The following is a 12314-nucleotide window of genomic DNA, read 5'->3' on the forward strand; positions in this document are numbered from 1 at the left end:
GTCCCGGGACGCCGGCGCTCCCCTGCGAGGACTGCCTGGCCCCGCCGCCCCTTCTCCGGCGCTGCCGGCCTGCGCTGCGGAGCCCTTTCTCTGCTCCGGCTGGCGGGGGCACCTGCCCGGACCCCGCGCTGGAGTGCCCGTTTCCCCCAGCTCTGCATCGCTCGCTGCAGTTGTCCCCAGCAGTATTTGCTTCCCCTCCCCGGTCGGACCCTGCCATCCTTTCCAGGCTCCTTGTCGCTGAGATCAGCCTCTAAACCTTCGCCCTCTTAAGGCCTTAGGGATTCGCTCCCGTCAGAGGCTTTGCTTTCCGGCAGTCGTTCCGTAGCACAGCCCTCTTTCCAGCCTCTGTATTCAGCCCACTCTAAGGAGCGCGTCCCCTCTGTCCTGGGGTCTCCTTCCAGATGAGGCTGCTGCTGCCGCTTTACGAGGGTTCGCTGCCTTTGTCTTGTCAGGGTACAGCCGTGCCTTGAAGTAATGTTTCCCAGCGATAAAGCATGACTATAGCTGGAGGTTTATGCTGAACTGTGTTCCCTCTTGTAAACACAAGAGAATGGCAACGCTAGTGCCACCCTTTATTTTGGAAACGCGGACAAGTTCTAGCTGTTAACCCTCCCGCTTCTAAATATGGTGTCTTTGACCTTGTGTGTCAATAGTATTCAGATAAAAGCAGAGGAGGGTGTTTGAGGATGCCTTTATCTAATTGGTTCTGATATCCAAGAATTCAGATTGTTTGAATAGCTGTAATTTGTGATGTTAAATTGACAAAAGAACTTCAGGTCTGTGTGTGATGCAGAGAGAAAGGCGAGTGTAGCATTTGGGATATCTGTTGTCATTTGTGTGGCATCCTTCACCCTTGAAGCTTCAGAAAATATCCCCAGCAAAACTTAACTTTATAGCTTAGTTAGAATTGAAGAAATCAGAAACCAGGGTATTTTAGACCATCTTTTCCCAATATATTATTGCTTATTTTAGTGAGTTTCTCATTGTTTTGTTTGGTCTCTGCTACCCTGCCACTCATCTTTGTCAAAGTGAAAAGGAGAGAAATCCGGACTGATATTTGTAAGAAGACAGTCCATGTTGAGAGAATGACGGTAGATCCAGCTATTGCTTCCTTGTATTTACCTGAAAAAAGGCATAGATGTTTAAGAATGAAACATGAACTGCAAGCTGTCTTCAGTTCTGAGGATTTTAATGCTTAAAAAAAAAAAATCTTGTTTGAAAAAAACAAATTTAAATTATTTTCTCTCTTACAGCAAAAGTCCCAAGCAGTTCTAATTTAATTACAGTTACATTGTGCTTTGCTACAGCCGTTTTAATCTGAACTTGGTCTAGTGTGCATTCTTAGTTGTGGTTTGGCTGACAGTTTTAATTGCTACACCAAATGCATTCACCTCCAAGTGATCATCGGAATAATATGTAGCATTCTGATCCAAAGTGAATTTTTTCTCTTTAAAACAAAGAACCGATACAGTACATGTGAAAGATGATGTTACAGTGGAAAATAACTGAGACTTCTGAGTGCTAACTTTGAAAGCTTCTTACAGATTAAACAGTTATTTTGGGGCTTAAGAGAGATTAAGAGATTATTTATATGAATTTATTAGTTAAGCAGCATCACCTCATTTTCTTCCCTCAGTTTTCTCTCCCTTCTTAAAGTTCTGTTTCTTCTGTGGTGAAACAGACCTGAAATATGAAGTTGTCTTGTTTCCTTGTTTCTAAGTTTCAAAATGGTTTGGGGAAGCTACCTACAGGATAAATAAGCTACTAGGATGGCACGTAGTAAAGTAGCATGATGTTTCTCTTGTAGAGTTTAAATTAATCATTGTTTATAAGAAAGCTTGCCTTAGGACTGCTTGAAAAATATGTTTCAGGAGAGATTTACAAAATAAATTAATTTTCTTCTATTTTACAGCATATGCAATAGATAAGTCGCTTCTCAACAGCATTATCAGTTAGTATCAATCGATGATAGCATCTGAACAAACATCTTTTGTAATTTTAAGCTTTTAAACAAAGTGGTAAAAGTATTCAACCATAGTGAAGTGCTTTTCATGTTGCAGCAAAAACAATTTGATTTCTGCTTAAAAGCAAAGAAAAGAGTCTGTAGGGTTAGAGCAGAAGAAAAACCCCTTGCAAATGGTAATGGTGAAGCTTCTGGGAGTGCTATCACTGATGCTGTTTATTTTTAAGCCTTTCTGTTTGGCTATCCAGTTATGTTCATGTAACGTTCTAATTTCTGCCAGTCTGCTGTACTTATATGTAACTGAAGGAACTACTTTGTGCCCTTACACCTAAGGAAAGCCAATATGTGTGCATAACCTAGAGGAGAGTATTTGCCTCAGCTGCTTACTGTAACTGTACTTTGCCCAACTATAGAAGCACTTTAAAGTGTGTGCTCACCTCAGAAGAGGACAGACAAGCCATGATTATGGTCTACTTTGGGAGTATTCTGTTTTTCTAGATATTTACTTTTTACTGTCTCATAAATTGAGTATTTTTAAAGGTTTTAGGCAATCCTTCTTGGGCTTGGTTTGACTGTTACCTGAGCTAATTCTGTGTCCACATTTTGGAGAGGGAAAGGTAGTTTTTCTTCTTCATCCCTCTCATCTGAAGAATAAAGCAGTATGGACTTGAGCATTTTCTGTAAGTGACTGGCATTCAAGTTTTACTTATTGTAGTGCAGAGTTGCTGCAGTTGAAGGATTGATCTTTTTCTATATAAGAATTGCAAGTTACACGTAACAGAAATGAAAGTATTGTAACAAACAGGGAAAGAGCATTTTAAAGAAACGAAGGCCCTGTTTCATATGACCAGCTCTTACGTTATGCCTCGAATTTCTAATTTTACTACAGTGGGACGTAGAACAAACTTCCTGGTAAAACATCAAGGGCAGATTTCCCCCCCATCCCTGCCCCATGTCGGGGTTTAACCCCAGCCAGCAACAGAGCACCACACAGCCGCGCGCTCACTCCCCTGCCCCTGCCAGGCTGGGGGAGAGAAACAGAAGAGTAGAAGTGAGCAAACTTGTGGGTTGATAAAGACAGTTTAATAATTGAAGTAAACTAAAATAATGATAATAGAATATGCAAAGCAAGTGATACACGATGCAATTGCTCACCACCTGCTGACCGATGCCCAGCCAGTTCCCGAGCAGCGGCCCCCCCCGGCCAGCTTTCCCCCAGTTTCTGTACTGAGCATGACATCCCATGGTATGGAATGTCCCTCTGGCCAGTTGGGGTCAGCTGTCCTGGCTGTGCCCCCTCCCAGCTTCTTGGGCACCTCCAGCCTGCTCAGTCGGTAGAGCATGGGAAGCTGAAAAGTCCTTGACTAGTGTAAGCACTGCTCAGCAACAACTAAAACATCGGTGTGTTATCAACATTGTTCTCATCCTAAATCCAAAACGCAGCACTGTACCAGCTGCTAGGAAGAAAATTAACTCTGTCCCAGCCGAAGCCAGGACACCCTCTGAGGAAACACGATACTAGATCTTGTTACGCTGGTTATTCAAATCATTTTTTAAAACTTGGCAGTATGTTAATATACTGTTCTTTTTTTAAAAAAAAGTTTTATTACAGTCCTCCCATTTAGAAACTGATAATGCCTGCCTTCCACCCACCTGCCTGAGCTATTCTAAACTGTGCTGGTAGGAGAGGCCTGTTGTTTCAGTCATGAACAGAACTACTTACATGTTTGCATTTCGATCATTGATTTTGAAGTTCACAGCTTAGACTCAAATGGTATTGTTGTTGAGCAAGAAAAGGCCTATTCTTTTCAGGTGGATTGTTAAACTTTTATTGTATGGAACCCTGTTTCTAATAAAAAAGTGAAAGTTAAGTGACTTACCTTGTACCTGAAATGTGGAGATCTTGGGTTTTGGATTGGGTAGGTCGTGATATAGAAGCTGGGAGCTTTGAAGAGGGTGTTAATATTGGCCTCTCTAAAATATTTATGCTCTGTTTTCTATGCTTTATAAGTCTAGCGTTTTGTCAAGGGTAGCCTTTGGACATACTTTTTCTCTTTTAGTATTAGCTAGATACCTGGTAATGTTTTTAGAGTTTAATACTAAGGAAAAGAAAGATCAGTTAAGGTTTAAAGCTATCTTGAATAGAAAAAGACAAAGTAAAGACAAGTCTATAATCTGGTTTTGATTTATTCATTAATTCGTCAAATGGATAGCCATTTGCAGTGAAATATCCATCAAGAATATAAAATTTGTGACTGGGAGCGTGTTCATTTACTTAAAAATAAAACGGGCTCTTTGATTCCTTCAGTTTCACATGATTGTGATGGAACTTTTGCCTGTGCAAGTCATTTGTAAGTGGTTACTGCCCTTTTTAGCTTTGCCTCATCCAGTACAGTGAAAAAAGCTAAGGAAGACTAGATGCTGAGCAAGTTGAAGAGTATGTACTGAGACATAGAAGAGTGGATTGTGTTAATTTTTAACATGCTTTTGGTCAGTATCCATCCCTAGTGCCTGCTCCTATCCCCAGTGCTAGCTGTCTTTTAATTACATATTAATAATAGTTACTGTTGCTTGACAGCTAGAGTGGACAGATATCCACATTTTTATTTCTTCACTGCTGGTTTCATAAACATTTGAATGGATTAAGACCTGTTGCTCCAAATACTGCATCTGTACTTTTCTGACACATTAATTTTTGCTCTGCCAGTGCCATGAGCTGTTCTTCTCTTGATTTATTTGCAAAGCAGCTAGATGGAGTGAGTTTGTTCTTTATAAGGATTCCTCAATTTTAAAGATATTTTACTTTGGCTTGTCAGAGCCTGAGTTAATTGACCTTTGGATCACTCTGATTAATTTCTTTTCATAGGGTTTGCCTCTACAAGTGCATGTGTGCCTTGCGTGTATAGGTATGCGTGTATTTCCTACTGCTGTAAATATATCATTTCAGAGACTAGATAAAAAATGTGGTGATTAATATATAGAAATGTTCATAAGGTTATAATGTGTTTGGTCTAATCTTTAACCAGGCTTGTTAACTTCTGTGAAAGTGATGAGCTGCATATTTTCACTAGATTTCACCTGAAGTTGAACACCCTTTCCTATCTATTAAGACAAGACCTCCCCGGGGCGATCCTGCATATGAAGGGCACTTCACTCTACAAAGGAAGTGAGAAAAAAGAAAATACAGGAGCTTGGAAGATAAAAAGTAACAGTGTGACACTGACTTGTTTTTTGTATAAGGATAGCAAGGCTGCTTCTGTTCTTAAATGTATGCGATTCATCCAGTGCATGTGTTGTCATCGATGACGCAGTCTTCAAAGCAGCTTCTTATTCCAGCAGTTTGAAGGGGAATAATGTGTATAATGATAACAGGAAAGAGGAAGGAAATACTGAAGGTTCAGGAAAATGCTCTGACCACCTCAATCTACATTAAAAAAGTTTCTATAGCTATCCAAACTAAATAGCTGTCACCTGTGTTTTCAAGGTTTTTTTACATTGTGTTATTTAGTAAATACTGGCCATGTGTAACATTTCTAATTCCATTTAAAAGTGTTCATCACCTAAAGATACAGAGGAAAACTTACTATCAATGGGCAGTACTTCTGCAGATAATTGGCGTACTCCATTTTGTGCTTGTTAAATTGAGTTTACCAGTAAGACATTAGAATATCCTTTTTGTCTTTTGCAAACGCGGCATGTGCTGTGTATTAGAATGACCAATTTCCAGAGCAATGCTACATTTGTTAAACATTTGCCTGAACAAAATCTAGTTCAGGTCAATGAATAAGCTATCACAAGGCAATGGTGTTCTCATTGTTCTTTTTTTGCACCCATCGAATCAGTGTATTTAACCCCTGTTCTGAAATCTAATTTGGGCAAGTGGATTTGCTCTGTATGGAAACCTGTTGACGTTGCTGGTGGTTTATTTAGGTATTCTCAATGGTTTAAAGGTTTTAAACATAGTCCTGTGAGGTGTGGCATATCATTACTTTTTTCTTTTCCCTTCCTTTCCACCCCTCATCAGGCCCTCAGAACTACAAGATGTTTATGGCATTAGTGACAACTTGAGTTATTAAGGCAAAAGACAACATTTAAGAAAAGTCTTGCTTTCATCTGGGATGTGAATGTCTGAACAAAATTAGAGGTAAAAATGCTTTCAGACTAATGTGTGTTCACTTCAAAGCTGTGAACTTCTCAGTGAACTGTATGTTTGAGCGTAGAAGATACCAACAAAATTAAATTCACAGTTAAGGGTGGACGATGTGGGAGTTGAGAGGGGAGAGACTTTGTTAGACGGTAATGATAGGGATGGGATCTATTATGAGAGAAAGCCTGTGCCACAGCTGGGATTTCTTTGGTTTTTGCAATTTCACTTCCTATTTTTGAAATAGTAAACTCTGTACTTTGTATTTTGTATTTCTGCCTTCATGACTTATAATCAAACACAGTTCTTATGCATTACAAACTAAATAAACAAAGTCTGAACAAAATTTAGAAGAACAATTGTCAGAACTCTTCATGTGACTTAGACTCAGGGTTTGTATCTGGAAGAATGCTTTGCTGATTAAGAAGGTCATTACATAGCATTATAACCCTATGGGCCTATACTTTTACTTCAGTATGTGAGTACCTTTTTGGTTTGCCACATAGTGCGTGGACAGGTAAGCCGTGAAGGCGTGTATGTATGGTGTAATAAGTGTGTTCACACTGAATTACACTCCTTGTATAGAATACTTTGCCAGGGCATGCAAAGTATGCCTGTGTTACTAAAAAAATAAATAAATTGTTTTGTAGTTATCAGGGGCCCTAGGCTTTTTTTTTAATGAATTTAAACAGGTCAGTAAATGTCAATTTAGCACTAGAATTGGCACAAAGATAGGGAGGGACTCTGTGACTGGGAGGAGCGTAAAGGGGAAGGTGGGACCACCCCTTCAGCAATATACAAGCTGCCACAGTAGAGCTCACCATCTGCGCTCCCCTGATAGCTGCAGCAACTGTATTTCTGTCACTCTTACTGTACAGTTACCTCTGACTCACTGTCAAGTTTTAGTTTAGGAGACAGTTCTAAGCTTCTTCACAGACCTGCGGGCTTTAAGCTGTATCCCTGCAGTATGGCGATTCCCTTGAAATTGAAGGATGCAATTAATGTTTGTTGTTAGCAGATAATCCTGTTCTTTTTTTAAATGTGCAGTTGTCAGTACTTCATATAGAAGATCTAGGACGTAAAGACTGAAACTTTAATTCAAGGATTTTATTTATTACTACAGTCGGAAGTCTTGGGTAACCCAAGATTTCAGAAGAGAAGTCTACTTTATCTTCTGATAAAGGATAAAAGGGCTTTAGGGCAGCCCCACAAAAAACAAGTTAAATGGAAGTGCTGAGAATATTGAAATAGTGGTGCAGTTCTAAGCCATCTTTTTCTTATAGTTTCTGTTTTCTTTTTCAGAGAGACATGAGCTGGAATGTAGCAAGCAGTTGCATTTTGCAAGGTTGGGATGGTTGTATTGTCCACTCCTGGCTATGCTTTCATGTTGCTGTCTGGTCACTTGCCAAAGATTCCTAGGAAGCAGGTGATGGACTTCTGTTGCAATTAGAAAACATGAAGATGATTCTTCTGGAACTGAAGATTTTGCTTGCAGCAGTTTGCAGTTTTAGAAAAGACAGCAACCCATAGTAGACTTTCAGATACCTCAGTGTTTACTTAAATAATCTCCTTTTTTTTTTTTCAGAAATTCTCATTTCCATTACATCTTTTGGATTTGTGTGCTTTACTTTAATAATGCATAATTTAGGTTGGAAGGATGAAACCTTTATTTCTGGCTGGCATTGAGTTTAGCACACAGGAATATTACTTCATTTTGTTGCAAATACTGGATTCCAGTTCTAGTTTCTTTGTTTGTAATGCTTAAGAGTATTCAGAGAAGCAGCTTATTTTTCTTATGGGGCAACGTATGTATATTCATACCTTGGTAACTAGTTAACTGTAAGATTTCAGTGCATTGGCTACAGTAGCTCTTTTCCTACAGCTGAGTTCAAAGTTAATCAAGAGGAACTGTGTTTTATACCATCTAATTTGCTAAAGCAAGTACAAGCAGCAAGTGACAAAGAACTTTCTTTTTCAAGAGATTTCAAATGATCTGCAGATTTGTGGTTGTCACTGGTAGTAGAGAATGATTCATCATTTCTTTGATGAGCCTTGCCAGGTTGAATTGCAGATCTGTGCAGTCTGTTTTGGATTATTGCTCAGGTACCTACAGTGGCAATCTGTTTAGCAAGATAGTTTTTGTCAGGTGAAATCACTTGCCAGTGTCTTTCTACGGATACCTCCATGGCCCTTTTATCTGTGTTCTTGGGAGCAAAGAAACGGAAGTGTATCTGGGGCTCTCTTCATTGTTATACCCCCAGAGGGAGGTACCTTTGTACACGTGTGAACCTTCATCAGTGCTATTGAACATTTAAACAAGGTGTGTTGTGTGCTGTACGGTTCTGTACAGAACATACTAAAGAATAATGTTTAGGTTAATGTAGATACCAGCTTTATTATGCTTTTGAAAAATGTATCTGCTAGATTTGAGTCTTCCGAGTGATAGGATCTGGTTTTGGTTCTGGGTTTATAGACTGCTGGTAAACAACAGCCTTTCAAAAGGCTACTTTTAAAAATGTTCTTTAAAACAACTGTAATAGTGGGTGAAGTCATTCTTAGTAATGAATACAGATAATAGTGTAATTTAACGGTCAAGCTTTCTGTTTTTTTTTCCATTCCCCCCAGAGTTAAAAACTCTATGTAGGTTTGTTTGAATAAGGGCGTGCATCAATAATGAAATGTAGCACTGAGAATGGAATGGGGAAATATGCTGAAGCAAGCATTGAGCTGTAAACAAGAAGAAAAACTAATGGCCGGAGATTACGAAATCCTCTGTAGATGCTGTCCTCTGTTAATAACTGAATACATAACTGCTTCTAAAGTGACTTGTTTAAAAGCTGCAAGGTGGATGGTGAAACAGAAGGTGGTAGCCTTGTATTTTGTTTTACTGTGAGAGTTTATAATATAGAAATTTTTTCTTATTGACACTTCAAAAATAATGCCTTTGAAATACAATTAAAAATAGCTGTAATACAAAAACATTAGTTTTCTTCTGATGCCGAATCACAAAATAACCAGTCAAATTAGTTAAAGCTTAAGTGGTTCTCCAACATATCTACTAATATCAGTCTTTTTTCTCTCTTCCTATGAGCATCAAATTAAGTTCTGCAGTTTCTGAAATTTGCTCGTGAAGGTTAATGATTTCCGCCTTTTTAATTGGAAAATAACATAAAACTGTAATCTGAACTGTGGTGCTATGTGAGTATTTCTATAATAATGAGATAGGGAAGCTAAATGTATGCACTGGGAGCTGTGAAATGAGTGAAAGTTAGTGGATATGTTAAAACCATAAGGCTAAAGTGGTAGAACAGCACATTGATGTGAATTTATCAGCTTGATATGCAGCTATATTATGCCTCCATGATCAATTTACCTGTACATATCATTGGGATTTTTGGCAGCATCATTGTTGTTTGGTTTTAGTATCAAAGTGAAAAAAAACATTATTTCTTCTGATGCCGAATCACAAAATAACCAGTCAAATTAGTTAAAGCTTAAGTGGTTCTCCAACATATCTACTAATATCAGTCTTTTATCTCTCTTCCTATGAGCATCAAATTAAGTTCTGCAGTTTCTGAAATTTGCTCGTGAAGGTTAATGATTTCCGCCTTTTTAATTGGAAAATAACATAAAACTGTAATCTGAACTGTGGTGCTAAGTGAGTATTTCTATAATAATGAGATAGGGAAGCTAAATGTATGCACTGGGAGCTGTGAAATGAGTGAAAGTTAGTGGATATGTTAAAACCATAAGGCTAAAGTGGTAGAACAGCACATTGATGTGAATTTATCAGCTTGATATGCAGCTATATTATGCCTCCATGATCAATTTACCTGTACATATCATTGGGATTTTTGGCAGCATCATTGTTGTTTGGTTTTAGTATCAAAGTGAAACTCCATTGCCATTCTTTCCCACTGAGGTTTGGATTAATTTATATAGATATCTAGGAGAAACTTCTAGAAACTGTTAGAGGATCAACATCCTTTAAGTGACACTCCAGCCCAAATTTGTCACACATGGGATATTTTTAATGTAAAATAGAGTAATGAGTTTGATTGAAAGTGCTGCAGAGATTGGGACAGAGGCTTTATAAATGCGTGGGAGAGAGATGGAGCAACATACGGGTAACTGTCAGATTTGCTCTGGAAAGTTATCACCATATGAGTTAAAATGAAGGAAATTCTTAAAGGTATGAACAGTTGGACACCTGCCAATAGCAAAGTAAGATGTCTTTTTGAATAAACAGAATGTCAACCATGATATTCAATGATTTCCCCATCTCTGATGTTATATAAATAATGAAGGGATAACACAGGTTCCAGGGCAGTGATATGTGAATGTTTTATGAGGTTTCTTTTTATGAGAATTAAAATAAGCCAGGAAAGCAGTGTGCATATGAAGTGTACAATGGCATTCTTTCTGTTAGGACAGTTGAACTTGGCCTTGATTTTTGCATGTTTTCCAATTTCAAGTTACCTGATTGTCATTAATTGAAGTTAGCTAACACTTCAGTATGTACAGTCTTGGACATTTTGCAGAAGATTGAATCAAGCTGTGTTGCTTTGCTCTTTATAATAGAGAGCAGCAATAAGGTAAATGAAAGTAGTTTTTAAAAGTGAGAAAAAATATCTAGTGTAGGCTTGTGCATTGAATTTTAATATAGGACTTGGGAAAAGCTGTAGAAGTTAAAGTAGATGACACTCAAGATGAAGATTACTGAACCTGAAGAAGGTGCGTGCTGGCTTATGCAGTCTGTGCCTTTCTATTCACACTAGTAAAACTTAAGCTGCAATCAATAACTGGGCACTGAAAGGGAACCTCAGTTTGGAAAAAAAAAAAAAAATTAAATCTATATAACCGACTTGATAGATTTCTCTTTAGAGGAGGAATCTGCTACAAGACAGAGACCTAAAGAGAATAAGCAGGAAGAACAACAGGACAGGTACAACAGGAGTTACTGAGTTTGTTTTAGGGAAGTCAAAGAATCACAGAGTAATTGAGGTTAGAAGAGACTTCTGGACATCGTCTAGTCCAAACCCATCTGCTTAAACCGAGGCCAATTAAAGCAGTCAGTAAGGTGTTCAGTCAGGTTTGGAATATCTCCGAGGATGGCAACTTAACCTCTCTTGACAAGCTTCTCCACTGTTCAACCATCTCACAGTAAAATAAATAACTAAATCCCCTGTTTTTAAGTGGAATTTCCTGTATTTTCATTTGTGCCCACTGCCTATTGTCCCATCACTGAGCACTGCTGGGGAGAGTCTGCTTCATCTCTTTTAGCCCTTTATACCCCCTTCAGGTATTTATACACACTGATGAGATCCTCCCAAGCTTTCTCTTTTCCAGGCTTAACAATTCTAGTTCTCTCAGCCTCTCCCCATATGTCATGTTCCAATCACTTTATCATCTCTATGGCCCTTTGCTGGTGTCACTCCAGTATGTCTGTGTCACCCTTGATTTGGGGAGCCCAGAACTAGACACACTAGCACACCAGATGTGGTCTCACCGGTGTTGAGTAGAGGGGAAGGACCACCTTCCTCATCCTGCTAGTGATGCTTTTCCTAATGCAGCCTAGGATGTTGGTGACCCTTTTTTTTCTTTACTGCAAGGAAGCATTGCTAGTTCATGTTCAACAGGACCAGTGTTTTCTGCAAAGTTGCTTTCTGACCAGCTGCCCCCCAGACTTCACTGGTGCATGGGTTTATTCCTCCCCAGGTGCAGAACTTTACACTTCCCTTTGTGGAACTCTTGTTTCATCAGCGTATTTGCTGAGAGTGAGCTTGGTCCCATTGTCCAGGTCATAAATGAAGAAGCTAAACAGTATCGGCCAAGTATGTACTCCTGGGGTACAGCTCTAATGACTGGCCCCTGACTGGACTGTGTACTGCTGATCACAACCCTTTGAGCCTCGCAGTTCAGCCAGGTTTTCAGTCCACCCCACAGTCCTCTGTCTGGCCCATACTTCATCATCTTGTCTATGAGGATGTTGTAGGAGACAGCGTCAAAGATAATCAGCATCCACTGCTGTCTTCTCAATTACCAAGTCATCTTGTCATAGAAAGCTGTCAGGTTGGTCAAACATGATTTCCCCTTAATAAATCATAGAATCATTAAGGTTGGAAAAGCGCCTCATTACTCGTCTTTTAAATACCTCCAGGGATGGGGACTCCACCACTTCCCTGGGCAGCCTGTTCCAATGTTTAA

At 39.1% G+C, this 12314-nt stretch overlaps 1 protein-coding gene across 2 annotated transcripts in view; it reads left to right on the top strand.

The window, feature by feature from the left end:
• The window catches only part of ITCH (itchy E3 ubiquitin protein ligase), a 64052-nt gene that overhangs the window by 373 nt on the left and 51365 nt on the right, over positions 1-12314 (top strand). The window lies entirely within an intron of this gene.

Source organism: Aptenodytes forsteri, unplaced genomic scaffold (genome assembly GCF_000699145.1).
Source record: "Aptenodytes forsteri isolate BGI_AS27 unplaced genomic scaffold, ASM69914v1 Scaffold295, whole genome shotgun sequence".
NCBI classification, from domain to species: Eukaryota; Metazoa; Chordata; class Aves; order Sphenisciformes; family Spheniscidae; genus Aptenodytes; species Aptenodytes forsteri.